General features: G+C 42.5%; 1 long non-coding RNA gene across 1 annotated transcript; it reads left to right on the top strand.

The window, feature by feature from the left end:
- Positions 1–614: 614 nt before the first annotated feature.
- Positions 615–3,906, top strand: LOC308611060. The gene is made up of 3 exons (XR_014014767.1): positions 615–632; positions 2,543–2,639; positions 3,740–3,906. It is a non-coding gene; the product is annotated as an uncharacterized lncRNA (long non-coding RNA).
- The last annotated feature ends 23,315 nt before the right edge of the window (positions 3,907–27,221 follow it).

The following is a 27,221-nucleotide window of genomic DNA, read 5'->3' as shown; positions in this document are numbered from 1 at the left end:
TCGTACGTTTCGCGCTGCCTTAAGTCTCAGAGCTCAAGCCCCTACTTTTCAGGCCGCGTCACCGTGGGAGACAGGGCTGCCTGCGGACGCACGGCGAGCGTGCTGACGTCCTCGAGCCCCGCCCCAACGGTCCCGCCCACTGACGTAAACCCCATCCCCGCGGCGTGGAGGGCTTAGATTCCTGCGCCAACACCAGGCCGCGCGGGGTCTCCGGAGCGCGGCATGGGGGGGTTGGCGTAGCTGGGGCCCGTGGCCCTATGTCTTCTGGCTGCGACGCCGGTCCTGCGCACGCTGCGGGGCCGCAGCCACCGGGCGGTGGGCGCCCGAGTGGCCGGGGCCCCCAGGCGGGTGTGGCCATCGTGTCCACAGCCAGCGTCCCCGAGGCCGTGCTCGGGCCCTGATCACTCGGTGAAGCTGCGCCGGGACAGCGCGGCCGACTTCTTCCCGCGCTCTGAGGACCTGTGCGCGCTGCAGGACTTGGTGCCTCTGCCCTCCGTGCGTGCTTCCCTGCAGGACGCCCCGCTGGACTTAAGGCTGACCGCCTCCGCGGGGTGCACTGGGTGCCGCTCCTGAGCACCCGCTGCCCCTGATCTGTATCCAGAGCTTCTTCCAGCCACGGCTTGTCGAGACAGGTTTGTACTTCCCGCTTCCAGGGACCCTCGTGTTGGCGCTGAGAAGCGGGGTTTTCGATGGTGCAAGGTGGAGGGTGGGCACTAGAAGCAGTGCCCAGTGCCCGGGTGTGCGTGCACTAGATGGGGCGTGCGGCCTAGGACTCCTGCCAGCTCGGTGACCCCGGCCGAGTGCCTTAAGGCTTCTAGGTCTCAGTGTTCTCATCTGTAGCGTGGGCTTAACAGGTCCCAGTCTCTGTGGTGGTTACAAGGATGCACTGTGTTAATGCTTCTAGACTCTACAAAGTAGAACACTTAGCACAGTTTGGAGCATCGTTAATTGTTGCACAGATGTTACCTGGTCTATTGAATGACTTTGCCTGGTACACACCAACGCGATTAGGAAATGGATATATCCCAGCTTCATTTCCTTTCCATTGAAACAGGGTTCAGGAAAAAAAAAATTTTTTTTTCAATAATCGTATCATATAGTGCAAAGATCACCGGTGTGAAGGCAGCTTAGGGTTTGAATTCCAGGGCTTATGCTGTCTGTGGCCTGGGCAGGTTTCTTTTGGACTACAATCCCCACACTTGTAAAATGACATTAATAACCACTCTTTCTGTGGGTTCTTAGAATTAAGTTAGCAGGTTATGTGTGTAAAGTAGCCTGGCACTTGAATGAGTTGTCAGAACCAAGGGCTGCTGGAGACGATGCTTCTGCCCTAGGTAATCTCCCCTTCTACTGGGCGGCAGGTAAACACAAGCGCAGTAGTCAGTGCTCTGGAAGAAGTGAGTTCTGGTGCTACAGAGCACAGAATCTTTTTTTAAAATTTAATTATTATTTTATATTGGAGGTTAGTTGATGTACAATATTGTGTTAGTTTCGGGTGTACAGCAAAGTGATTTAGTTATTCATGTATCCATTCTTTTTCAGATTCTTTTCCCGTAGAGTTTGTTACAGGATATGGAGTAGAGTTCCCTGTGCTATGCAGTAGATCCTTGTGGATTATCTGTTTTATATAGAGTCGTGTGTCTATGTTAATGCCAAACTCCTAATGTCTCCCTCCCCCCGATCTTTCCCCTTTGCAGAGCACAGAATCTTGGAAGGGAAAGTTCAGGGTAGGCTTCTTGGAGGAGGTGCCATCCTTTCTAAGGATATGTAGAAGCTCCTGGGGTGGCAGGAGAGAGCAGTGTGTGTTGAAGTTTGAGAAATATAAGAAAATATGGCAAAACTAATGTACAGGACTGGAACTCAGGGTTTGGGAAAGAAATGAGAGTTGATACTGGAAAGTTAGTGGGGCCCAAGAGAAGGGGGCCTTGTTTGTCCTTTCAGAAGTTTGGGTGTTTATCCTGCAGGCTGTGGGAAACACCAAAGAAGAGTGAGATGGACTTGTGGTTTAGAGGCTCACTCGGACCTCCATGTGGAAGGCAGTTGATTTGGTGCAGGCTGAGTTGTAATCTGAGGGTCCCACTTAAGTTATAAAAGGTGGGACTGGATTTTGCAGATCTGAGAGAGAATGGGTGAGGTCTGGTGACCAGTTAGAAAAGGAAGGGCAGCAAGCGTGGGTGACAGTTTACAGCTGCATCTTTTTGAGAGATACAGAGCACAGTAGAAAGGGATTGGGGGTGGCAAGAGGATCTTACTTCATCTTCAGTGCTTTAGAGGGGCCTGGTAGACGGGTCTGGACCCAAGGTACAGATCTGGGCTTTTTGGGAGGACAGGTCTTTGAAGGCATGGTAGAGCCTTAGGTTACCCACAAGAAGATCCAAAGAATCATAGGTCTGAGAGATTTTTAAGTGGGTATATTTGAGGATGTTTATAAGCTGTGAGAAAGTAACCAGCAGAGTAAGGGTGTGAAGATGTAGGAGAGGAAATGATTGTTCATTTGTTTTCAGAAAGCTGAATACTCATCGTGTGCCTGGACCTTTTCCAGGATCTGGGGTTCACACCCTCTGTTATCTCTTCTGCAAGGATAGTTCAACTCATCCCCTGGTGAAGAGAAGTCAGATTATTCTTTGCATCCCATTCAGGTATAAGAACTGTTCTGTACCTCGGAAGGGACTTTACTTAACCAGAGTAACAAATTAGAAATCAAAAGAAATTAGAGCTGGAAGGGACCTTAAAGGCCACTGTACTTAATTTTGCCTAATATTTTACATTGAATGTAAGAAAAATTTATTGTAGAGCCCATTCTCTTCAGAGTTCCTTCACTGAACTTTCTTTATGTCTTGCATCCAGTGGGTCTATCTTGTAAATTTTGGCCTCCTCCTAAATTTGCTTCTTCATCCATATTACATTTGGCCCAGACTATGGCAGAAACTCCTGGGTGGTTCACGGCCCCTGGATTCAGTTCCTCTAAGTTCATCCGCCTGCTCGGGTTAAGTGATCTTCTAACATAAAAAGATGTGCTTAAAATAATGCTGCTAATGGCTTGCCCACACAGAGTTACTGCATAGTAGCCGCCCAGCGTGTGCTCTGCACGGAGGCGTGTAGTCTGAACTGTGTTCGGCCAAGCCTCATAGGGCTCTTTGCCCTGAGGAAGGGGAGCTTTTTGTGATCACTCCCTTTATCTAGTCGGTCCTTCAGCAGCGGGGAGCCTTTTTCTAATCAGCAGAGGCACCCTTACTCAGCCAGTGGTAGCCCCAGGTCTCACCACCTGTGGGATACAAGCCATGCTTTCTCCCAGGCTTGCTTGGGCCAACATCTCTTTCATTTCTGTCTCTTCTCACACTTGGACCCCTGGCCTTTAGTCATCCCCACCTGCAGTATTTACAGTGCCCAGCAGGAGTCAGGCTTGAGTGTCTTTTCACAGATGTTCCCTCTGCAGTTAATGCACCTCCTACTCCAACTCTGCATAGCCTCATCTTTCTAGATTCTGCTTCAGGGTTATCATGAAGCCATCACTTCGATATAACATTCTGCCTCCAAAGGAACCTCTGTGCATAAAGGTTATGTTTCTTTAGCTCATGTGATTGAAATTTTGAGTTTACACATGTCCCTCCTTAATGAAGGCTTTAAGGGCAGGAGTTGTTTCTAATCCTTAGCACAGAGCAGATGCTTTTTTTAAAAATGCTTTTTAATGATAGAATGTGTGTTTTAAATCACTTATTTTACAATAATTTTGCTTTAGCTTCTGGCAGAAATAAAGTTTACAGAAGTCGTGTTCCTGTGAAAAGAAATAAAGATGTGAACTTCCAATTGTGTAAAGCTCTTAAACGCTGTGTAAGTGCATCGGGTGCGCTAAGGAACGTGGAGCTAAGTGGGCTAGTTGTGAGAGAGAGAGGCTTAACTATGTTAACAAAGGTAAGCCTTCATTGTGTCCTGCCAACATTTGATAGTTGCTTTTGGGCAAACTAAAGCCATAAAATTTTAAACTGTTCCTCGCCATTAAAGTGATTGAATATTGGGCCACTTTGGTGCACCTGTGTCTTGCGAATTGTCCAGTTGGAGATGGAGGTTTAGAAAGTGAGTTTCAGTCTTGTTTAAGACTCTTCCCATCAGACTGGGCTCGTGATTTCCTACACACCATGTTACTTCCTGTCTACCTTTTCTTGGTGTTGTTCATGCCTGGATTGTCTCCTGTACCTGCTCAAACCTTGGTCCATTCTCATTTGTACCATGAAATTTTGTCATTCTGGATACTGTCAGAACTAATTTTACTTAACTTTGTGTTAAGCCACAAACCACACATTTTGTATATTTTCTGTGTTTTGTGTTTGTCTATATTTTATGGTTTCTCTTCAAGAAATATTATGGGAAGGGAAATAGCAAGATGTAAAGAGCAAAAAAGTCATCATTCTCTTTAAATTGTTAGAACATCTATCTGCAATCATAATTATGATGCACTGTGGTATGTGTTAAAATAGTAAATACATGTAACGTCCCGTAGGTGCAGCACACTCAGTGGTGTTGGTGAGGGTGTGTCATGGAAGTAATCACAAAGCAGGTGACTGTTAGTTTGGGTCCTGAAACATTAGTGTGCCTTCCCTGTGTCCAGTAGTGGTCTGGAGGGGTCAGGAAGCCTGCTTTTCAATTTGAGGGAACAGAGGGTTTGCTCTGTTGCTCTAGTATACTGCATAGCAGCTAATAAAATACTGGGTTTATAGTTGACGTTTAAATCACTGATTGATCATTAAGATTGGGATGTATCTTTGGAAATGAAAATAGGAAGAACCTTATGCTTTTTCTTTTTTTCTTTTTTTCCCTATATCTGAAAAGGTATGTAGTACTTTGCTGAGTGGTTGGGAAAAAAGTTTGCAGTATTCAGTGTATTCACTTTTAGTATCTAAATAGAATTAAACTGTTGCTGTAAACTGGAATAGCACTTTGTTACTGACAAGTTTTAGAATGCATCTGTTCGTCAATGACCTGTTTGGGAAGATTGTAGTTAATGATTTTGAGAATGTGGCTATAAACCTCCAATTGACTCAAGAAAAGCAAATAAGTCAAGATTGACAAATGTATAGGCTCTTCATCTTATTGTGTATGTGTGTTTTTTTTCCTTTTAGTTATTTGTCAAGGTATAAAGAATTCTATCACACTTAAGACAAGTAAACTTCACGGGGTGTATTCTGACATGGCAGGGAGCAGATCACATGGCCTAGATCTTAAAGGTGATTTTATGTTTAAACTTTCATGAAAACATATGTGATTGAAACACATTAATATATTGATACAGAGGGCAGTTAATTTTTGCCTTTTTTTTTTTTTTTGGCGGTACTGTTGTGGCCTCTCCCGTCGCGGAGCACAGGCTCCAGACGCACAGGCTCAGCAGCCATGGCTCACGGGCCTAGCCCCTCCGTGGCATGTGGGATCTTCCCGGACCGGGGCACGAACCCGTGTCCCCTGCATCGGCAGGCGGACTCTCAACCACTGCGCCACCAGGGAAGCCCTAATTTTTGTCTTTTGATACATGTGAGTGCAGCTTTCATTTTGCTGAAAGAATATGACCACTTTTCAGTTTGGGATTCTACCATTTAATAAAGATAGTCCACTTAATTTTAGAAATAAGAGATTTACTATATAATACCTAATATTACTTTTATGTATTTTTTTACTGAAAACATTTATTGTAATACTGTGAAGAAACTATGCCGTTATAGTCTTCAAGACTTAAATGAATCAAGTGTTTATTAGCTGCTGTAGTTTTTAAACTAATAAAAATCAGTACATCAGCAATTTGTAAATACAGTTTTTAAAATAATACCTTAAAACTTTACAGTGGTTATTATGACTGTATTTAGGCCTAAAGTTATTTAATAATTTGATATGAAGGCTTTTTAATAGTTTGATGATGCAGCTCAGGGATAGGTAAACTCTGGCTGGTAGGCCAGATGCAGCCCGTTGCCTGGTTTTGTAAAGGAAGTTTTTTTGGAACATAGTCGCACCCATTGTTTACATGGTAGTTATGGCTACTTTCACCCTACGCCAGTGGGGCAGAGTAGTTGCAACAGAAACTGTATAGCCCACAAATGTGGAAATGTTTAAATTTAGATTTTAAAAATTGAAAAATTCTTTGAGCCTATACAGGGCAAGTCCATTGACCCCTGAGGTAGAAAACAGTCAAGAACTTGGGTGCCGAAGCCAAGTGGCCTAGGTTCAAATTCCCTTTCTCCCATTTCATAGCTAGTGACCATGGGCAAATCACTTAACCTCTATGCCTCATTATGAGGTGTAAATGCACTCATTTGTATAAATAGTGCCTGGCACATACTAAGCACTGTGTAAGTGATTGCTGTTGTTTCTCCTTGGAGCTTTGATAAGTTATTGTTAATAGAAAAATGACACTAATGATTTTCCTTTTAGAGTAACAAAGGCACTTTGAGTCTTTTATTTTTTCAAGAATGTAATAAGACTTTTTTCATTTACAGTCAGTGTTCCCTGTTACCAAAATTTACTTTATGAATATAAAGAACTGAACGTCTTTAAGACAGTACTTTTGCTTAAATGTCAAACCATTATTTTTCCAAGGCACATCAAACTGGCTGTGCATAGTCCAGGCCTCTAAAGCTTGTGTGCATACCCTAGGTAGCATGTGAGATATACATTTTGTAAATATAGTTTTTAAAATAATGCTTGAGACTTCCCTGGCGGTCCAGCAGTTAACACTATGTGCTCCCAATGCCGGGGGCTTGGGTTCGATCCCTGCTCGAGGAACTAGATCCCACGTGCCTGCCATAACTAAGAGCCCACATGCCCCAACTAAAATATCCGGCATGCTGCAACTAAAGACCTGGCACAGCCAAACAAACAAATAAATAAATATTTATAAAATATAAGTAAAATAAAATAATGCCTTAGGAGTTAGGAAAAGAAAATATTAGAACATTTTTACCTTTGTATTATTTTAAAAAATCTGTGTAGTTTATCATGTACATAAATTATATGTATGGAACTTTGTGTATATAATTTGATAATAAATAAGATGCATATTAAAAAGTTTTCTTATGGTTTGCCCAGTCAGGTGTTTGGAGACCACTGGAGGACAGAATGATGAAATTTAGAGCCTCAGCAATGATAGAATTTAGAACCAATTCCCTGACTTAGAAGATAAGGAAAATAATTCATAGACTGTAATTGAGTTGTCCAACTTTACATAAGTGTTCAGAAACAGTCTATCCAGTGGCTAGAATCTAATCACTGACCGAGTAGAATCTGGGTCACTGGACTCGTAAACCAGAAGTGACTGTTGAGTTTCTCAGGTTGATGCTCCTGGCATATATGCTTGATATGTGTGTGTGTGTAAATCTCTGACATAATAAGCCATACTCAGTAGGCACACCCTGTTTCCTTATTCAGGCATCTTAATTTCATCCCATTAAATCTTTGACATATCAGACTACCAGAAAGCATGAAGAAACCTGGGCTGAGAGTCTTCGTTCCAGGAGACCTGATCTTGACTGTATGGCTGGTTTGAGGCGCATCACTCTGAACTGCACCACGCTCATTGGTGACCTGGGTGCAAGTGCTTTGGCAGAATCTCTTAGTGAGGATTTATGGCTTAGAGGTAAATTCTAAAATTGAAAGTACTGAATTTTTAATATGAAATATGCTTAGCTTTTGGCATGATACTATTGTGATAGGATTTTTTTTAAAGCCTCATTTTACTGATAGCTTTTATTTTGCTTTTAAACTTTCTCTAAGAGTTGCATATATCCTTTATAGAAAATACAGAGTAACAAGAGAACAATTACCTATAATTTTAATACCCAGACATAATCACTGTTCATTTTGGTGTATATACTTTCAGTCTTTTTTTTTCTACAAATATATTTGTACACTTAGGGATTACAAAAATAGAATTGTAGTATACTTGCTATTTCATATTCCTGCTTTTTTCACTTAATGATGTATCATGTAGTATTGCGTCGTATTGATGTCCCATAGTTTAATCAATTCTTTGCAATTCGATTTAGACAGTTTGCTTTTCCCTGTCAGAAACAATGTGAATATGTTGTATATACATCTCTGTGTCCATCGGGATTACTTCTGTAGAATAAGGTACTACAAGTGGAATGACTAAGTGTGACATACTTTTAAGACTTTTGATACACATGGCCAAATTACCACCCAGAAATGCTATGCCAATTTATAGTCTACCACAACAGTAGATGTGAAGCCTGCCTCTCACAAACAGTGGCTTGTAGCACTTGTAAAAAAATGTAAAACTACAAAAATGAGTACCTCTCCATTTTCTATGCAAGTGGGATTACTCCAAATTTTATAACTTTTTTCAATTAATTTAGTATGAGCATTTTAGCAAGTCAGTAAATTTGCATCTCCTGCATCATTTTTTGTGATTGTTCAGTATTTCATTATATGAATATGCCACAGTGCACGTAGCTTATCCATTCTTGTATATAAGCTTTGTCCAGTTTTTCAGTTACAAATAGTACTCTGATATATATCCTTACCTATATCTCTGACTATTTCTTTTGGTTAAATTCTTAGAAAGAGAGTTGTTGGATCAAAAGGGTATAGACATGATTTAAAGGCTTTTCTTACAGAATCTTGGCTTAATCTGATAGGAAAATAACTACATTTTGTTTTATTTTGTATTCATTTGATTTACTGGTGAGGTTTACTGGCTGTTTGTATTAATTTGGCTATTTGGTTAATTATACCCTGTGTCCATTCTCCTGTAGTGAGAGTTTGTAAGGGTTGTATCATATCCTGTCAGATCCGTATGTCTTACTTGCTATTTCTGTGTGTCATGGGGGTGTTGAAAGACTCCAGTTATTTTAATGTGATGGTCCACACCACACTTAAAAAAAAAGACTCATCATAGTTTCCTTTCATGTAATATTTTTTTAATACCTGTGCTTTGGTGATGATCCCTTTGGTTTAAATGAGTAGGTTGTTCAGCCCCAGAACTACTAGAATTCATGTTCAGTGTTTCTGGTTTTTGTCTGACTTTTTATGGAGAGAGTTCTTGACCATCATACTTTCATGATAGGTTTTTACTATGTATTCTCTATTCACACATTGTTTGCATTTGTTATTATTTGTATCCTCTTAGACTTGTCCTTTTTTCCTCTAAAACTAACAGTTATTACATTTCTTCTATTTTGTTTTCCCCTTTTAGCTAGTTTCAAGTGTGATTTGGAGCTGAAGATCATGATCAAAAGAATGCAGTGCATTTCTGAGCTCCACCGGGTTTTGCTTGTGAGGTTTACATGCCTCTGCCGCCCTTGCTAATTATGAACTGAGATTCATTTTGTGATGCTTTTTGCTCATACATTATATACAGTTATTCTTCAGTTCTGTAATTGTAAAAGATGTTGGATGATTTATTGATACTAAAGCCAGGGTTATCATTGCACATTCAAGAAGAGGTTTTTAAATTGGATCATGCATTATGTGTGTGCATATACGTTTCTGTTTTTTTCCATACCCAAAATTACAAACCTGCCATGACTTGTCTTGTGCAGGACTCTTCCACACGTGAGAAAATGAGAGTTGTCTATATGTTAAATCTGTAGAGTTAGGAAGTGACCTTTGTCTTTCATCAAAAGCACTTGACCTGCAACAGTGTGGCCTCACCAGTGAAGGAGCAAAGGCTTTACTAAAGGCCCTTGAAACCAACAGAACTCTGCTCGTTCTGGATATAAGAAAAAATCCACTTGTTGGTATGTGGTCACTTTTTTGAAATTGATAAACACGTAGCAAAACAAAAAGAATTTGTTCACGTTTTGACAGTTTTGTAAAATTGAATGTGTTTAGCTTTCCTCATCACACACAGTTGGCCCTTGAACAACGTGGGGTTAGGGGTGCCGACCCCTACGCAGTTGAAAATCTGAGTATAAGTTTATAGTCAGTGGTTCCACATCTGTGGATTCAACCAACCTTGGATCGTGTAGGACGATAGTACATATTTATTGAAAAATATGCGTGTGTCAGTGGACCCGCGAGGTTCAAACCCATGTTGTTCAAGCTTCAACTGTACTTTTCTAGTGTTGCACTTCCCTTATGTTTTTAGCAGATAATGTACTAATTAAAGTGAATTTTACTTGTAAATTGTTCTTATCCCTACTCTGAATAGAGGTGAACCTAGATACTAAGCCTGCTTCCACCAAGAGCATTGTTTCTTTCCTGTGCAACCTCTGAATTCTTGCCAGGAGCACTTTATTCATTTGTCAGAATCACAAGCAATTTTTTAAATATCTTCTGTGTGCCAGATATGGGTTTAGGCACTAGGGATAAAGCAGTGAACCAGACAGACAAAAGTCTTGCCCTCCTGGAGCTTACATTCTAGTGAAGGAGTTCAGATAGAAATGAGTAAACAGATAAGTAATATAATTTTAGAGAGTAGGAAGTGCAAAAATATCTTAAAGTAAGGAGAGTGAGGGAGTTCAGATAGAAATGAGTAAACAGATAAGTAATATAATTTTAGAGGGTAGGAAGTGCAAAAATATCTTAAAGTAAGGAGAGTGAGGGAGAGCAGGTAGGACTCCATTGGATAGGTGTGTTAGGGGACAGCTTCACTGGAGAAGTGGCATTTGAACAGAGACCTGAATGAAGAGAGGAGCAAGCCATGGAAGAACTGGAGTAAGCACATTCCAGGACAAGGAGGCAATGAGTATGCAGGCATGTAGGTGGGTGGAGTATTTAAGGAAAAGCAAGGAGGCCAACATGGCCAGAGTACCGAGTGAAGAAGAGTGTGGTATGACATGAGGTCAAGGAGCTAGCCAGGGGTCTGCTCTTGTAAAGTCTTGAAGGCCAGCGTAAAGATGTGGATTATTCTAAATGAGTAGAGGGGTTTGAACTGGAAAAAGGCATGATCCAAATAGTATCTCAATAAGGTGACCTGGTATAGAGAATGGACTTGGGAGGATAAAGAAGAGAAACAGGGAGACCAGTTAGGAGACTGTCACAGTGCTCCAAATAAGAGATGTTTATGGCCTAGGTTAGGTTGGAAGTTTGGAGCAAGTGAAAAGTGGTTGAATTCAGGTTGTGTTTTGAGGGTGTAGCTATCAAGACCTGCAGATAGATTAGATGTGGGGTATGAAGGAAATAGTAACAAGGAGACAAGTCGTTGATGATTATGTGTGCAACTGGGTGGTATCACTTAGAAGAAGGGGGCTGATGGGAGGAGCAGCTTTTGAGGGACTATCAGGACTTTGGTTTGTTATCTTGGATGCCCTTTAGGTATCTAAGCGTCTGGATGGTGCTCAGACTGTACTTTCTATCCAAAGGTATCTAAAGCCACTTTAGATGCAAAATGTTTAAAGCTGACCTTTGCTGCTGCCAAAATAGTAGCCACTGGGGGCAGTCTGCAAGATGGCATCTTAGGTTTTTGAGGAAGAAATTAGAATACACAAAGGGGGAAATAAGTGTATAATTACATAATGTAGATTTCATATTTAATTTTATGGGAAAAGCAATAATTAGTTGGCTTTTGGTTTTAAATGGAAATAGCCACTCATTGGGAAATAATTACTCTAATTTCAATTTATTTTACTTTAAATCATTCTGTGCTGAAAGCAGTTACCAAAAAAGGTCTCCAGAATGGAAGGAGTGCCAAGTCAGAGGTATATAACATGTTTTAATTCTCTCGGAAGAATTTCTCTTTAATGGCTTGTTTTTCTTTCCTTCTTAAAAGAAAATTATCAAGGTACTTTCTGCCATCTTAAAACTAAGTTTTTAGTCAAATGAAATGGCTTTTCTGTTTTTGAAAATGTTGTGTGATGCTTTAATTTAGCTTCCCAGAAATGCAGATTGAAGACCTTTTATTAACTTAAAATAACTTAATTTCTAATGAAGATCAAACCCTCCTAAATTACCTGTAACTTAAATGGCATATTTATCATTTCTCTCTCAGTACCAATGGATAACTTCTCCATCGGTGAAGGAACCATCCAAAGCTTCTAGACAGAAAAAGAGAACTATAATTTTGGAAAGTGGTCGAAAAGGAAAAGCTACTATTAGAATTGGTAACTTTTTTTTTTTTTTTTTTTTTTTTTTTTGCGGTACGCAGGCCTCTTACTGTTGTGGAGCACAGGCTCCGGATGCACAGGCTCAGCGGCCATGGCTCACCAGCCCAGCAGCTCCGCGGCATGTGGGATCCTCCCGGACTGGGGCACAAACCCGTGTCCCCTGCATCGGCAGGCGGACTCTCAACCACTGCGCCGCCATGGAGGCCCTCTTTCTTTTTTTTAATGCTACTAGAATTTATACCCCTTATATTTTCTGGTGTGCTAAAATTAAAACAGCTTTAATGGTTATTCCTTAACAGTTAATTACTTCCTTAACGGTTAGCTGTTAATATTATTTGTGGTTCTTATGGAACGTACCTAGGATGTTCCTGACACATAGTGTTTAATATTTATTAGATATTAATTTTAATATGATAAAGCTCTTGAAGTGACAAAATCCATATCCAGATACGAGGTCACCTTTTCTCCCTTTCATGTGGGGTCCAGGCCTTAGGAAAGAGGGAAGCATGTGATGTGTCTGTTGACAACCCCAAAATAAAATAAAGTAGGCAGAGCCCTTGGCACTTTACAGATATGAATACCTTTTATTGTCATCAGAACCCTGTGAACAGACAGTGTTTTACAGCAGTGCAGACAGGTTAGGGTCAGGTGCAGTGGGGAAGTGGGATCAGGCAGGATAAGAACATGGGGAGATTGGTGGGGGGGGCTGTTTCCAGAGCCTTTACTAAGGAAACAACAAAAATCACAGATGATAATGACTGTTTTTTCAAAATGCAGGAATCAGTGGAAAAACTAGAAATGATCATGTTCAGAATTGTGATCAGTTGTGTCTAAGTATGTAGAAGTCAGTTACTTTCCCATCAGCCAGAAATAACACTGAAAAACAAGGAAAGATCCCATTTGCAATAGTCACAAAAATTAGTAAATATCTAGAAGCCAGTTCAGTGTTCTCCTGAAAAAGTTAGTGCAAAAGGATAGATGAAACATTTTAAACATATATGTTAACATTAATAAAATGTAATGTTAACATACGATCTATTAACATATAAAGCCACTGGCAGAGGGAAACAGAGATCGGAAGAGAAGTCCAGAAACAGGTCCCTGTTTACTTGAGAATTGTATTTTAACTTAGACAATTTTACAGTCTAACTTGACTTTTTGTCTAATTGATTGATTGAAGCATTGATAATTCATTTAAACAGAAATTAGATATTTGCATCATAGCATACACAACTTCTAGTCAGTCGAAAAGATGCAAAGGCAACTAGATGCAAGAAGCAAATATAAAATACAGGAGAGAATTTCTGTGTAAGTGTAGGGAGTACAGAAGCCTTCCTAAGTAAGCCATAAAACTCAGAAGCCATAAAGTAAAAGATATTTAATTCCATGAAAATTTAAAACTTTTCTACAGTTCAAGACGTAAACAAAACAAAATGACAGACACCAAAGTTGGGTAGTGTATTAACATATAAAGGTGACTGTTGCTATAGAGAAGAACCCACAAATAAATGAAAAAGGATAAGCAAATTTTAAAAAGGCAGGGGGTGGTTTCTACCTGTATGAGCAAACAACTCAGAAGAAACACAGCTGGCTACTAGACAGTTGAAGAGGGTCCAACTTCTTTAGGAAATGCAGATTAAAACCATGGGATTTTCTTCCCCTCTGATGGGCAGAAATTCTAAAGACTGATAACATCTGGTGTAGACGAGGGAACAAACACACTTTGCCTATGTTAAGTATAATAAATGTGTTCAATTTTGGAGCGAGGTTTGCAGCGTCCATCAAAGTTCAAAACTCCCTTGCTCTTTGACCAAAGACTTTGACTTCTAGGCACCTGCCCTCTGCCAGTACTCTGCCTTGCACAGAAGTGTGCATAAAATCAGGCACCCGCAAGTCCAATGAGGGATACTTACATAATGGGGAAAATGTAGAGACAACCCGGATGTCCTTCAGGAGGGGTCTGATGAAGGAAATTAGGATCCATCCGTGGTATGGAGTAACGTGTGTGTGGAGAACGGGGAAGGTCTGTGAGCAAACTGGGAAGATGACCTGATATGTCATGAGGTCAAAAGGAAAAAGAGCAGGTGTAGAAAAGGACATTTCTATGATTCCACTTAGAAACCCACAGTGTTTGTATTTGTAAATACTATATATGTATATATGTACATACGGAAACACGCATATATACACGTATACACATTTGTGTATCTGATCCTGAGAATGCACAAAAGACTGTTATTGGCAGCCACCTCTATGGAAGGGAATAGATCTTTATATTTTTACTCTAGTTTTCCTAATCGTGTGCAAATTTAGAGTTAATTTTTTATTTAAAAGTTAGGCAGTCAGGAGAGGCCTAGTGACTGTTTTGTGGGCTTCTCTCACCTCAGGATGCACTCTTCGTGCCCTTCTTGTTTCTGGTTTGTCTTTTGGAGCAGACACCACTGAAACGAGCATCTTGTCATCGCTTGCCAGCTGCCTGCGGTTTTCTTGCGCCCTACTAACCGTCACCACCTTTGTGAGATGCTGTTTCGCGCTGAGGTGGTGCCTTTCCCCTCACACACACCCCTCTGGTACCTTGGGAAGTCCAGGGGTTTCTCAGTGGGCATTCTAGAATACTCATCCCAGAGATGCAGTGGGTTTTTCAGCCACATGCATTTGGGGAAAACTCTGTTCCTGTATGAATTATCCTCTTGGGAGTTCACGATTCACCGGAGCTCTTGAGACGCTCTAGGAAGTTGAGTCAAGAAACACGTGTAGCCCTGTTAATTCAGGATTTCCTAAATTTCTATGACTGACTGTGGCACCGCTTTTCCAGTCACAACCATCCTTATCAGCTTCCGTCCTAGACTCCCTGGGGAGTGCTGCTCAGACTGTCCTGGAAGCTTTGTAGTCCCAGGATTACCTGCTGCTTCCACACCCACCCGGCCCCCTGCTAGCGCTCTGTCAGCCTGGCACCTTCTCCCTGCCCCCAACTCATTCGACCACAGGCCCTGCCCCTGCTGTGGGATTTAGTGATAACTCCTGGGAGCGGTGGCCCAGCACAGCCCACGGCAGTGCTCGGTGTGGCTCACAGGGTTTAAAACACACAATTTGAGCCCTTACTGGAACATGGGAAGATGATTTAAATCCAGATGTCTTATTTCATAATCCCCGTGTCTCTGAAAGTGGGAGAAACAGACTGGGAGGGCCGTATGTTTCAAGCAAAAGGGAGACTGTTTCTCTGTGGAAGTAAAGAACGGGCCCTCACAGTTAACAGGTAACGTAGGGGGTTTGTGCTGAGTCTGTCATGTTGGGCCTGTTATACTCATTTATATGACTGTTGGGTCCTTATTGGCATTTTCATTTACTGTCCATGCTTGAAACTCCCCAGTGTCCCTGTCTTGATCACGAGCCCTAATTCTGTTGACCTAGAAAGTTCTCTGTGGGAGCTTTCTAGCAGGCCTCTCCCCCAGTGTCCCCACCCTCCAGCCCCTGTGTCCTAGTGCTTTTTCTACAACGCAGAACTCCTTGTTGTGCAGACCTGATTGCTCCTCATGCTCCAGGATCCGATGGATCCAGTTCCCAGGAGAGCGTGTCTGCAGGGCCCTCTGCGGTCTGCAGTCCTGCCCCCAGCCAGACACCCAGCGCCCCAGGTGCTGCAGAGAACTTGCTGAGGTCCCCTGTGCCTTGGCAGAGACAGCTCTCTGCCAGATGCCCTTCCTTCGTCTCCCCGTGTCCTGACCCTTCTCACCTCCCTTCCGCTGAAACCTTCAACCTGCCCTTGGGCAGAGGTACTTGCTCAGTTCTGTGCTTCCACAGCGCTTATCCTGTGGAATCTGAATTCCCTCCACAGCCGTCTTGCTAGGTTGGGAGCAGCTGATTCCCCTTCATCTTTTTCTTCCTTCCCTCAGCCCCACAGCAGGGACACTCTCAGGCACCGTGCAAATTTAATCTTCAATTTCTAGTTGTTATGACATTGTTGCTGTCAGGATACCACCTACGTTCACAGTAGGATGGGTAAATGTGTGGGGGACGACTGTAAATACAGATTCTTTGTAAATCCAGGTTCTTAATTCTTCCCCCTTTTAATATTTTTTCCCCTTAAATCACGTGTCCTTTTTGCTGCTCCAGCTCTATAATTGGACTGTCACCTGGGGAGCCTGAGGCAGCAGAATATCAAAGAGGGTAGACACTACATTTTTAATGTCAACGTCAACCAGGATACCTACTACCTGTGCAAAGGGGGGCCCAGAATTCAGGCTCAAAGCCTGTTACCAGATACTTGGTTTCCCTGCTTGCGTCTCTTCTGTCTGTCGACGTGCACTTGACTCCTATTAACTTTAACAGGAATTATGTGTGTGCCCTGAGGGCCGAGCATAGCTTTTAATGGGGGCTTCCTCACACTGCTTTTCTTTGCTGTTTACTTTTAATGAATCCCACCCTGTAGAAGTGGAAGAATAAAATAGGATGTGCTTGAGAAAATTGAGAGAGTTATGACATATTTTCCTTGTAATCCAGAATAGCATGTCAGCTCTTCTTCTGTTTGTCTCCTTTGGTTGTCAGCGGAAGATAATTTTGGCTTGCTCACTCTCCAAATCAGAAACTGAAGTCCAATACTAACGTATCCTAGATGAAACTTGACCCATTCATTTTTGAGAGTCTGTATGATCCCTGTGCAAGGTGCGGAGAATGAAAAGACAGCTCTGTTGACTTCAATCGATATTTACATAGCATTGAATGTGTTCCAGATGCTGTTCTAAATTCTATCAGTTATCTACTTTTGCATCATAGAACACTTCAAGACTGTGACTGAAAACCACAGCCATTTCTTTTGCTCAGGATTCTTTTCAGTCAGCAGGTGGGGCTGGGCTCAGTGGAGTGGTTTCTTCTGCTGGTCTCATCTGAGATCACTTATTCAACCAAAGTCATCTGGTGATCCACCTAGAGGCTAAATGGCCCCCCTCATCTGTCTGGCAGCTGGTGCTGACTGTGGGCTGGGCCTGTTATTTCCAGCAGGCTAGCTCGGGCTTGCTTCCATGGCAGTGATGTTTTAAGAGGGCAGGTATAGAAGCCTCATGCCCCTTGAGGCCTCAGCTTGGAAGTTGCACAGCATCACTCTTGTTGCAGTCTCTTGGTCAAAGCAAGTCCACACGGCCAGCCCAGATTCAAAAGGTGCGGAGCACTAGACCTCACCTCTTGCTGAGAGGGCTGCAGAGAATTTGTGGCCATTTAGTCCTCACATCAGAGAGGCACAACAGAGAGATTTAGTAACTTGTTCAAGGTCACACAGCTTGGGACAATACAGTGTTTTAAGTGCTTTGAAAGCTGCTGCTCATTATTTTTAAATCTTACCGCCACTATTCGGACCAACTTATTTTTTTTCTCTGCAGCCTTGTAGAGAAAGGGTCATTCACATTGCTGGGTGGCTGCCATGGGTTGAAAGCTTCATCTATGTTGTACCACTGAACTGTCATAACTAGTATGAAATGGAGATATTATTATTATTGCTAATATTCAGATGAGGAAACTGAGGCTCTTGGAAATTAAGTATGAGTCGTATAAGAGAATGTTAACTCACTGTTCCATATGCAAGAGTGATCTCCCTAAGTAAATGATAACTGTCCTGGCACAGATCTTTTTTTTAATCCCTTGTTTGCATCTGGAAAATGGTTTTTAAAACTTTTCTGTTGCTTTGTTAATGGCAGTTGCACATTGCAGAAAAATAGCTGGAAGAAAAAACATGTTTTTCAGATGTCCAGTGCAGGCCCAGGATAGAAGCAAGATGAATATTCCATTCTGCATTGGCAACACCAAAGGAGATGATGCTTTAGAAAAAAGATTTCTCGACAAAGCTCTTGAACTCAGTATGGTCTCCCTGAAAGGGCATAGGTGGTGAGTACGTGTCCCATCCAGAAGCTTGTCAGAGACTTGGTTTAGTTTTCAGACGCTGAAGGAAACACATCTAGGACCCTGTCCATCCTGGAGTAGCAGGTATTGTAACTAGTTGGGAAAGACCGTTTGTTACGGGGGTGCTCCTGCTGCTGCTTACAGGCCCCATAGTACGATTCCATGGCCGAGAGCATGGGGCGGCGGGGGGCACACCTTCTAGGAGCTTTGGTCAAAATTTCCTTTGAAAGTCTCTTCTCTGACAGCACAAAGGGTGCCATCCCGTCTGTAGTGCAGCTGGCACAAGCCTGTTCAGTGTAAGAACAGACACTGTTGCTCCCCTGAACATCAGAGAGAGTAGTTAATTCTGTGAGCTCCATGGAAGATGTATGTTTTCACGCATGAGAATAGCTGCCCGCTCCCTGCCCCCTGCACAGCAGGCTCATTGAAGAGTTGAGCTAACCTAGGTTACCTGTGAGCATGACCGTCCTTCACTGCCGTTGGAAAGGAATTTTCTAATGACTGAGATGTGTGACGCTCCTGGCCACCTGCAGGGGCTTTCAGGTGGGAGGTTGGACACGACGGCCTCAGGTGCCGTGACTCTCGCAGGAGCTGGTGACGGGAAGGAGGGTCATCCTGATGCTCAACCAGATGCTCCTGTTCTTAACGGCTGCATCGGTGGTTCTTCTGGGTCCGTGGGAGGCATTCAGGCCTCTCTGTATAATGCTGTCACCATCGAAGATGTCAGAAGCTGGCAGCCTTCATGAAGCATTTTTTGGAGATGCACCAGCTATGAGCACATCCTAACTAATATACACTCTGCCCTTGAACAGTGTACAAAATTGAAAGTCACCTGGGCATGGCTAAGAAACACAGTATTTTTTTCGAATGCACATACTTATGATAGATTTTCTTCTTTTTTCAGAGAACAGAAAAGCATCCACAGCTATCCCAAGCTGTTGAAACTTAACCTTAATTCTGACTTGAACTGGAAGCTTTTAAAAAGTCTTCTCTTACTTTTCTACCAAATTCCAGCTACTGTTGTCTTTGCTGTCTTTGCTGCCTAGATCTCATATTCAAAGCTGCCTATGGGTTTAATTATATGCCAATTGCAGGTTATTATTTTTAGAGAAACACAGACACACAGCATGGAGGGTGGGTGGGGCCCTCTAGGTGCTGAATTTTGATCCTTTGCAAGATGACAGCAGTGAGGTCTTCTGGATCCTTTCTTTATACGGTTGTTCTCATAAAGCGATAGAAGTGACTTACTATATGTTTGTATAGCAAGGTCTGTTTTTACTACCAAATAGTTTATATATCTATGCATTTATATCTCTGTGCCTTTATATTTCTAATAATACGGTTCTTGTTGGTATATGTTGAGACTTTGAGAATTTGTTAGGATCCTTGACCTTGTGCATTAGAGTGTTAGGTTCTCAACAGTCGTGTGCCTCCCCTTCCCCCTCCCCTCTCCCTTTTTAAGCTGCTTCACAAGATTTGGAAGCTCCCTGATTCACTTTTCCTTTCCTTTCAGTGGGTAGAAGATCGGTTGGTTGGTTGGTTGGTTGGTTTTGTTTTTCAGTTATGCTGTTAAACTAAAAATCTGTGTTAAATTCCCTTACTGTTGCTTCACGTGATTGTTCTCCTTCTGGTGTTTGACCAGTGATGCCGAAGAAGGAAGATCTTTGCTGAATAGTCTTTTCCCCTATTGTTCATCCATTGTCAGTGTTTTATGTTGACCGTGTGAAGGACATTAAAGTCCTAAAACATCTAAACCTTTGTCAATGAATTTCTTTACATGCTTTTTAGATGGATTGTTCTTTTAAAAACTTTATGCTGGGAAAACTTGAGTCTAAAGATAGCATCTGTGAAGGGTATTTTTTTCAGAACCGTGTAAGACTTGAGTCCTGTACCTCCATGTTTTTAATGATTCAGCGTACTGGTAGCTTTCCGTTGGCTTTTGGAATGGACATTATCAACAGACCACCTTACAACACAGCTCACGGTATAAAGTTGTATGAACTTTGTCCCACTTAGGCTGGAAACATGCTACTAGGACAGTTTTGAGCCATCTTTGTGTTTCGCTGGATTGTGTAATGAGGACTACACTGTTCTTTCGTCCCAGCTCTGCACCGATTAGTTGGGTTAGTTGGGTTTCCTGCTTAGGGCTAAACCTTGCCAGTCATGGTTCTCTCATCTGTAAAAAGGAGGATTGAAATAACTCCCCCACTTCTCTCAGGGATGTTTGAAGAGCTTAAAACAAGGGCTCAGTGCAGGATGTGACTGTTTAAACACAGTAAATGTTTCAACAGCAAAAGCCGGCCAGTCCATGGACGCCATCCAAGTGTTCACATATAATAGTGCTCAGAGTCTATTTTGCCTACTTCCTCATCCATTCATATGATGGTTCCAAGTCCCTGTGGTTTGTACCGGCCCCAAATCTCTTGAATCTCCACTTCTTTCCATTCCCATTGCCACAGCCAGCTCTGTCAGCCCCCAGTGGATCATTTCAGCAGCCTCATCTGCCCCCACCTGCCCCTACGAGCACAGCCAGTTGGACCGTCACTTCCCCTTCATGCTCCTCCTTGGTTCATAAAAATCCCAGACTTCTGAGCCCAATGGTCACAGCTTTGTGGTGTCTGGTCTGGCTTCTTCTTTCTTGTGTTTCTGGTTCTTGGAATGTGGCGAGCATATATGCCCGTGCTACGTCGGGTAAGCCTGGAGTTTCTGCCCCCCGTCAGCAAGACTGATGTTCCTTCAAGACACCTGCCAACCTCCTGAGCTTGTTTGTGTCTCCTGCATTGGAAGGATGCGCTTTTCCTTTGTTCTTATAAGCGTGACCCTTTTATCCCATCACAGCACCTCCATTCTGTGTTTTCCTGTGCCGAGGGTGTCTGCTTACGTGCCTTCCCCATCGGAGCAAGGAACAAGCCCTGTTTCTCCACCTCCATCACCTGGCATCCTGCCTTGCCCTTAGGAGGTGCTCAACGACTATGTGTTTAATGAATGGAAAGGCAGGGCTTCCTGAATTTTGCAAACAGCCTGCAGTAAAGGCAGAGGTACAATCTCACATATGTGGATGTTTTAATTTTTCAAAAGCTTACTATATAATTTCATTTTAAACTAAAATTTAAAATCTTGGAGGGCTCCCAGACTCTTCTTTACATATGTGTGAAAGTGTTTGGAAAACGGCGAGCAACTGCATTCATACCAGGACAAAGGGTAGTCACTGTTGTCTGGAGCACAGATCGCTGGAAGATACTCATTGAGCGAAAACCTTGACCTTTGAATGTCTCAAGTGAGTGAACGGACGCCAGTCTGCTGACCACGTGGAGAGTGGGGAAGGGGAGCTAAGGATGCAGGCCCCGGGTCTACAGGCTGCGGGAGCCACAACTGGCCAGTCTTTAAGGTTAAAAGCAAAGTGGACAGGCAGGTGTCTTTCAGGCCTCGGGAAATCTGTGTAAGCCTTGGTGGCCTCACGTTCCTTCAGATCCTCCGGAGTGTCCTCCTCCTTCTCCCAAACTGTTTTTGTTTATTTTTCTCTTTCAAAATTTGACAACACATAACCATGTTAATACCACCTAAGTGAGAAAAAACAGATTTGTTCCCTCGTTGCTTATGTTTCCCTGCACACACTGCTTCATCCCCAGCACGGTGGCTCTGTTCTTTGCCTGCACGAGGAACAAAGTTGTTCTGTTCGGCGCTAGTCTATGTTTATCTAAACGTCTAATGCTGTCTCATCACAACTTAGCGGATGCTGGAAGGTTTGGCCAGCGCTTAGGTGAAGTATGTGATGGAACAAATAAGTAGTCCCTTTTCTCCCCTTTAGAGCTTAAGGAGCCACGAAGACCCTGTAAAATGGACAAGACCCATTGATAGATGTCCAGCTCTGCCTAAGGCCCTTGCAGGTCTGGCCTTGTATCACTCTGGGATTAATGTTTGTTGTATCGTGTCCTTTGGATGGAAAATAAAATGAGGAAGAATTTTCTCACATTTGATCCGAATGAACATAATTAAGAAGTGAAATGCTACTGCGTCTGCAAAGAAATCAATCACTTTAATTGCAAAGAAGATTCCCTGCCTCTGTTAGTAATGGGGCTCTTGGTAATTTAGAATCAGAATCCATGACAGCTTGTGATGAATTGGCTCCTTTTGGGCTAAAGAAGGTAAGAAGTTCTAATTACCCCTGGATTATTCCAGAGTGGGTGGAAAAGCTTGATCAAAGAGATATTGGGAGAGATCTCGAAAAGCTAGCAGTGAGCAAAGATTCATTGAATTTCTTTTTAAGAATCTACAGAATAAAATAGTTCATTTGTTGTGACAAAAACAAGAGCCTGTGGTATTTGAAATCCCAGAGCAAATTGGACTTTCTAAGAAAATAGGGAACTGGGCATATGAGAAAAAGTTTACGTACCCAGAAGTCCTATAGTTAGGTTATAGAAATTGGCCTTGCTTCCTTGTTAGCGCACGAGAATACTGACAGCCTTGTGCCTCACTTGGGGAAAAGTATGGAATTCATCCTTTGAGTGTTTAAATGTATAAGTAATTGGCACTAAGCTGAAGGCAGTCCAAAATGTTTGATTCAAATGAAAGCATAATTTAAGTTAGTAGAAATGTACTCAGGGTCCTAATGAATGAATCTACTGACCCAATCCCTTTTGGTATCCTAGCCTTTGTTTCTCTTGAGATTGCCAACAATACCTGAAGAATAGGCTGGATTTTAGGTTGATGCATTTTATTTTGAATTGTGTGTGTTGATTTTTATATATCTATATAGATGTAGATATATAGTTATAATTTCAAACTTAAAGAAAAGTTGCAAGATTAGTACAAAGAACTCTTGTATGTGCTTTACCTAGATTCACCAATTATTAATATTTAGCTTTATTTGCTTTGGCATTCACTGTCTTTTCCATATATACATGTTTTTTTCTCCTGAACCCCTTAAGGGTAAGGACACATTTTGCCCTTTTCCCTGGAAATAGTGGTTACTTCCTAAGCGAAACAACATTTTCTTACCAAACCACAGCACAGTGGTCTAAGTCAGAAATTTAACATTGATACTGTTGACTGATCTACCATGCATATTCAAATTTTGCCAGTTATTCCAGTAACATCCTTAATGGCTAAATTTTTCAGGCCAGGAACCAGTCTACAATCATGCATTGCACTTAGTTCTCATGTCACTTTGGTCTAAGTATGAAATAATTCTTCAGCCTCTTTGTTCCTCATATTGTGAGAGTTTGTGACGAGTATAGGCTGGTTGTTGTGTAGAATGATCCTGATTCTGGGTTTGTCCTGTTTCCTCATGGTTCTTTCATGTTCTGTGCTTTGGATGGGGTTCCACAGAGGTGACGGTGTGTCTCTCTGTGCATCCTTACAGGAGCCCCTTGATGGTCATCTGTCTCATTAGCATCTTGGTTAAGGTGGTGCCCCCGCACTTTCTCCACTGTGAAGTTATTATTTGTCCCTTTGTAGTTAATAAGTAATTTATGGAGAGATATTTTGAGACTCAAAGTATTCTGTTCTTCATCAAACTTTTGAATTACATACTGGTTCACAGAACCAGTAATTCAGGTGGATTTATTTGATGAAGAAGGTGAAGTGATTCTTAATGCTTATTTTCCACTAGTAGTTTTACAAGCCACTCTTCTCTCTCCCAAAGGAAAAAAAATGCTAAAATATAAGCAGTGGAGCTGTGCAGAACAGTTCATTGACAAAAGGCAACCATTGGAGGATATGTATTCCAGGAGCTCTGAGAGTAACAAACATATTTTGAGAATGTGAACAGTATGAGCAAGTGTGCTTTCTGGTGAATCAGGGAAGGAGGAAAAGAATCCCCTGATCAGGCTATGGGGACCGACTTGCAGACTTTTCCTTCCCTGACTAGTCAAGGTTGTTTATTTCTCAGTAGTTGTAGAAGTACAGCCCTTTGGCCACACAGACCTTTAATCTAAGAACCAGATCATGAACCACATAGCCTGATTATGCTTTAAAAGATGTGATATTTATAATAACCTGAAGTTAAAGTTGCTTCTAATGACTCTAGCCCAGCAGAATAGCCCCCAAGAGAAAAGTAAAATCTTGGCTTCCATCTAGCCAGGTGAAAAGCTGTAGGCATCCCGAGAAATGAAACTTGAAGTTGAAATGTAAGAAATGTAGGAAGTCACAGGTCATTCTGGGGGAAAAAATTAATGATCTTATCCAGCAGAGTAAAAAGCGGCTAGAGGCTGAATCATTCTTTCCTGTTCCCTTCCCCCAATTTAAAACCATAGGTTCTTTAGGTTGAAACAACGTCCAGGATTTGAAGCAGAAATCTTTAGGAGTTCTTAGGAAATGACAGGTGAGCAGGTTAGTAACCTCAGGTAGGAACAATTCTGCTGTAAAACACACCGGGGCAAATACTCCTGAATTTCTGATGAATTTAAATCTTGGGCAGTCTAACATATTTTCTAAAGAACTATGTTCAAATTAAGGCTCCAGCTGATGTTACCCAGTCACCTCCCCCATTAAACCATCTCCAGTTCTCCCAATGGCATATTGTTCAAGATATGGTGTCTTCCATGAGCAAGGTTCTTGTGGATACAGGGACAAGATATATCAGTTAGGATTTTGTTGGTCACAATACATAGAAACCTTGGTCCCAACTGGCTAAAGCAAAAAAAAAAAAAAGAAAAAAATTATTGGTTGATGTAACTGAACAGTCCAAACACAAGGGCCAGCCCAGATCTGGTTTACTCGAGAGGCCCATGTTGTGTATCCTTTGGAGCCACCTTTCTGGGACTCTGCGTCTTTGTCCTCCTTTGTGTCATGCTTCATGATAACCACATTGGTGACATTGCCTCTTCAGAACGGGTCTGTAGCTCTGCTTTCCTCGCCAGAGTGTCCAGCCTCACTCTGCTTGGGCTGCCTTAGATCAGGTTCTCATTCCTGTGCCAATGAGTAGGACCTGGAGGAAGGGACATGCTAACTGGCTGGAATACAACAGGACCCATCTTTGGAGCTGGGTAGGTGGCCAGTCCCACGTAAACCATATAGAAGCCTGTGCAGTTTGCCAAATAAGTTCTGCTTTTTGTTGCCCTTATGGAGTTTACAGCTTCATCAGGGAGGCAGACAAACAAATAAGCAAATGGATACAAGCTATGAAGTGAAAGAACAGAGCTCTGAGAATAAATGTCAGGGAGACACGGTCCAGACGGCGAAATGGGAAGTGACATTTGAGTTGAGATCTGAATGGTTGCGCAGGAGTTAATCAAGAAAAGAGGTTAGGGAGAGACAAAAGCCACGTGAGCATTTGGGGGAACCTTTATCACTTTACTTTCTCTTTGGAGAGTTGGTGTGTGATGCTCAAAATATTGAACAACTAGTATGGTACCCTAAAGAGGGCCAAATTACAAGTGGCCAAAGGAGGATGACTCCAGGAAAGCACCACCTTGCCGTAGGTGGCCACAGATGAGTGGCCCACTGCTGGGGTCTGAGGCCCACAGGGCTAGGGCTGGGGCAGAGACTGTTAACCAACTAGGATGGAAGTAGTAGATAAGTATATAAATAACTGGTATGGCAGCAGAGGCGTGTACCTGGTGGATTTCAAGCCTGAGTGTACCCCCTTTTTTCTGGGCCTCTTTCCACTGTTTACTGACCACCAAACCTCCCCATGCGATAGTCAATAAATGTTGACTAAACATATAGATGACTATATTGGTAGCGTGGGAAAATTATCTACATTCATGCTTGATTGATATTGATAGAAGATTTCGCCCCAGAGCAAATTAGCAAATGCTTCCCTAGATTCCGCAGAGCATCTCAGACATTGATTTTCAACTAGAGGCTTCTGGGATTTGAATCAGCATCTGCCTGAGGTTTGCAAGTTGAGGGGAATCTCAGCCTGGAGACACATGTTGATTCCACGTAAAGGGTTGGAAGCCCGCACGGAGTAATAAACTTATAGTTGTGTTCTTTTTGAACCATTTAATACTTATTGACTTAATGGGCATGTTAAAAAAAATCATGAGATGAAGCATTAACATCTTGATTCCTGTCTTTTCTTGAAGGGGGAGAAAATTTGGGCCTGCGTTGCAGCATGGAGGTTTGTCTGCAGCCAGTAGAGGCTGCCTCTTTAGATGGTGGGCTCTAATTTGCCTTTCTTCCACCTTTCTCACTTTTTTCATATTTGTGACGTACTTGCCCTTGGGTACCAGGTCTGAAAATAGCAAGATTTCAGCTTTCTATTAGAAAACCATCGCGAGGTCAAAAGAGTACGATGATCCTTGGCATCACCCTTCTGGCCTTTTCCACTGTTTTAACCCCAGCAGCAGGAGCATAAACTTTCCAGCTGTGTGAGCCAGAGCAATCCCCAAACCAGCTGAAGTTAGTCTGTTAGCTTTGTGCAGCCTGAAAGCTTTACATAATCATTGCCAGTCATACCTTCTGGTCACTTCCCTTTAGTGTACAGTTTCCACCTCCAAGTTCTTCTCTTACACCCTGAGAGGCTGGCCCAGAACCAACCTAGGAGCCTCCACTTGGGTGAGTAATTGTCATTAGCCTCCCTTGAGTCTCTTAAGCATCTCTCCTGTTGAGGGCTGAAGTCTAGTTCTATACGATTTCAAGTAAAAACTCCCATCCACAAGTCACTGATCCATTCATCCAACCTTACCTAGTTAGTTAGCAAAATGGGGAATCGTATTGACAAGATCATTATCCTTAAGCGATTTGGAGCCTAGTAGGGAAATTAAAATGTCAACATGCAATTGTCATACTCTGGAACAAGTGCCTATCAGGTAGGGTTGCAGATAAAAATACAGGACACCCGGTTAAACTTGCATGGTTTATTTGTTAAATCTGATACCCCTACCACCGGGGAAAGTCTTGGGTGCAAGGGAACACAGGTGAGGAGGACCAGGGACGTCTTCCTAGAAGTACTGCCATTGAGGCCAACATGAGGGGGCTTAAGTCAGAAGAGGTGCAGGATAGGGGAGGGCTCTGTGAAGACAGCGAATAGCACGTGTGAAGGCCCTGACTTGAGAGCCGCCCCAGGAAATTCAGGGGCCTGAGGTTCAGGATGTGGGAGTGTGGAGGATGGAAGCGTATGTCAGGGGAGGAGAGACTGGAGATGTGATGAAGTCCTGCCATGGAATGTGGACTGGATCCTAAGCACAACGGGCCAGCCATTGTAGGACTCGAAGCGGCAGAGTGACGTAGGATAGGCATTTGAGAAAAATCCTTCTGGCTGGAGTGTAGTGACTGATTAGAAGAGGGAGTCTGGAGACAGGAGAAGGCAGAGCGGTGCTTGCTGCAGTAACGATAGTGAGTGAT

The sequence above is a fragment of the Mesoplodon bidens genome, assembly GCF_964165515.1.
Source record: "Mesoplodon bidens genome assembly, contig: HAP1_SCAFFOLD_500, whole genome shotgun sequence".
In the NCBI taxonomy this organism is placed as follows: Eukaryota; Metazoa; Chordata; class Mammalia; order Artiodactyla; family Ziphiidae; genus Mesoplodon; species Mesoplodon bidens.
This window is presented reverse-complemented; position numbering and strand designations above follow the sequence as displayed.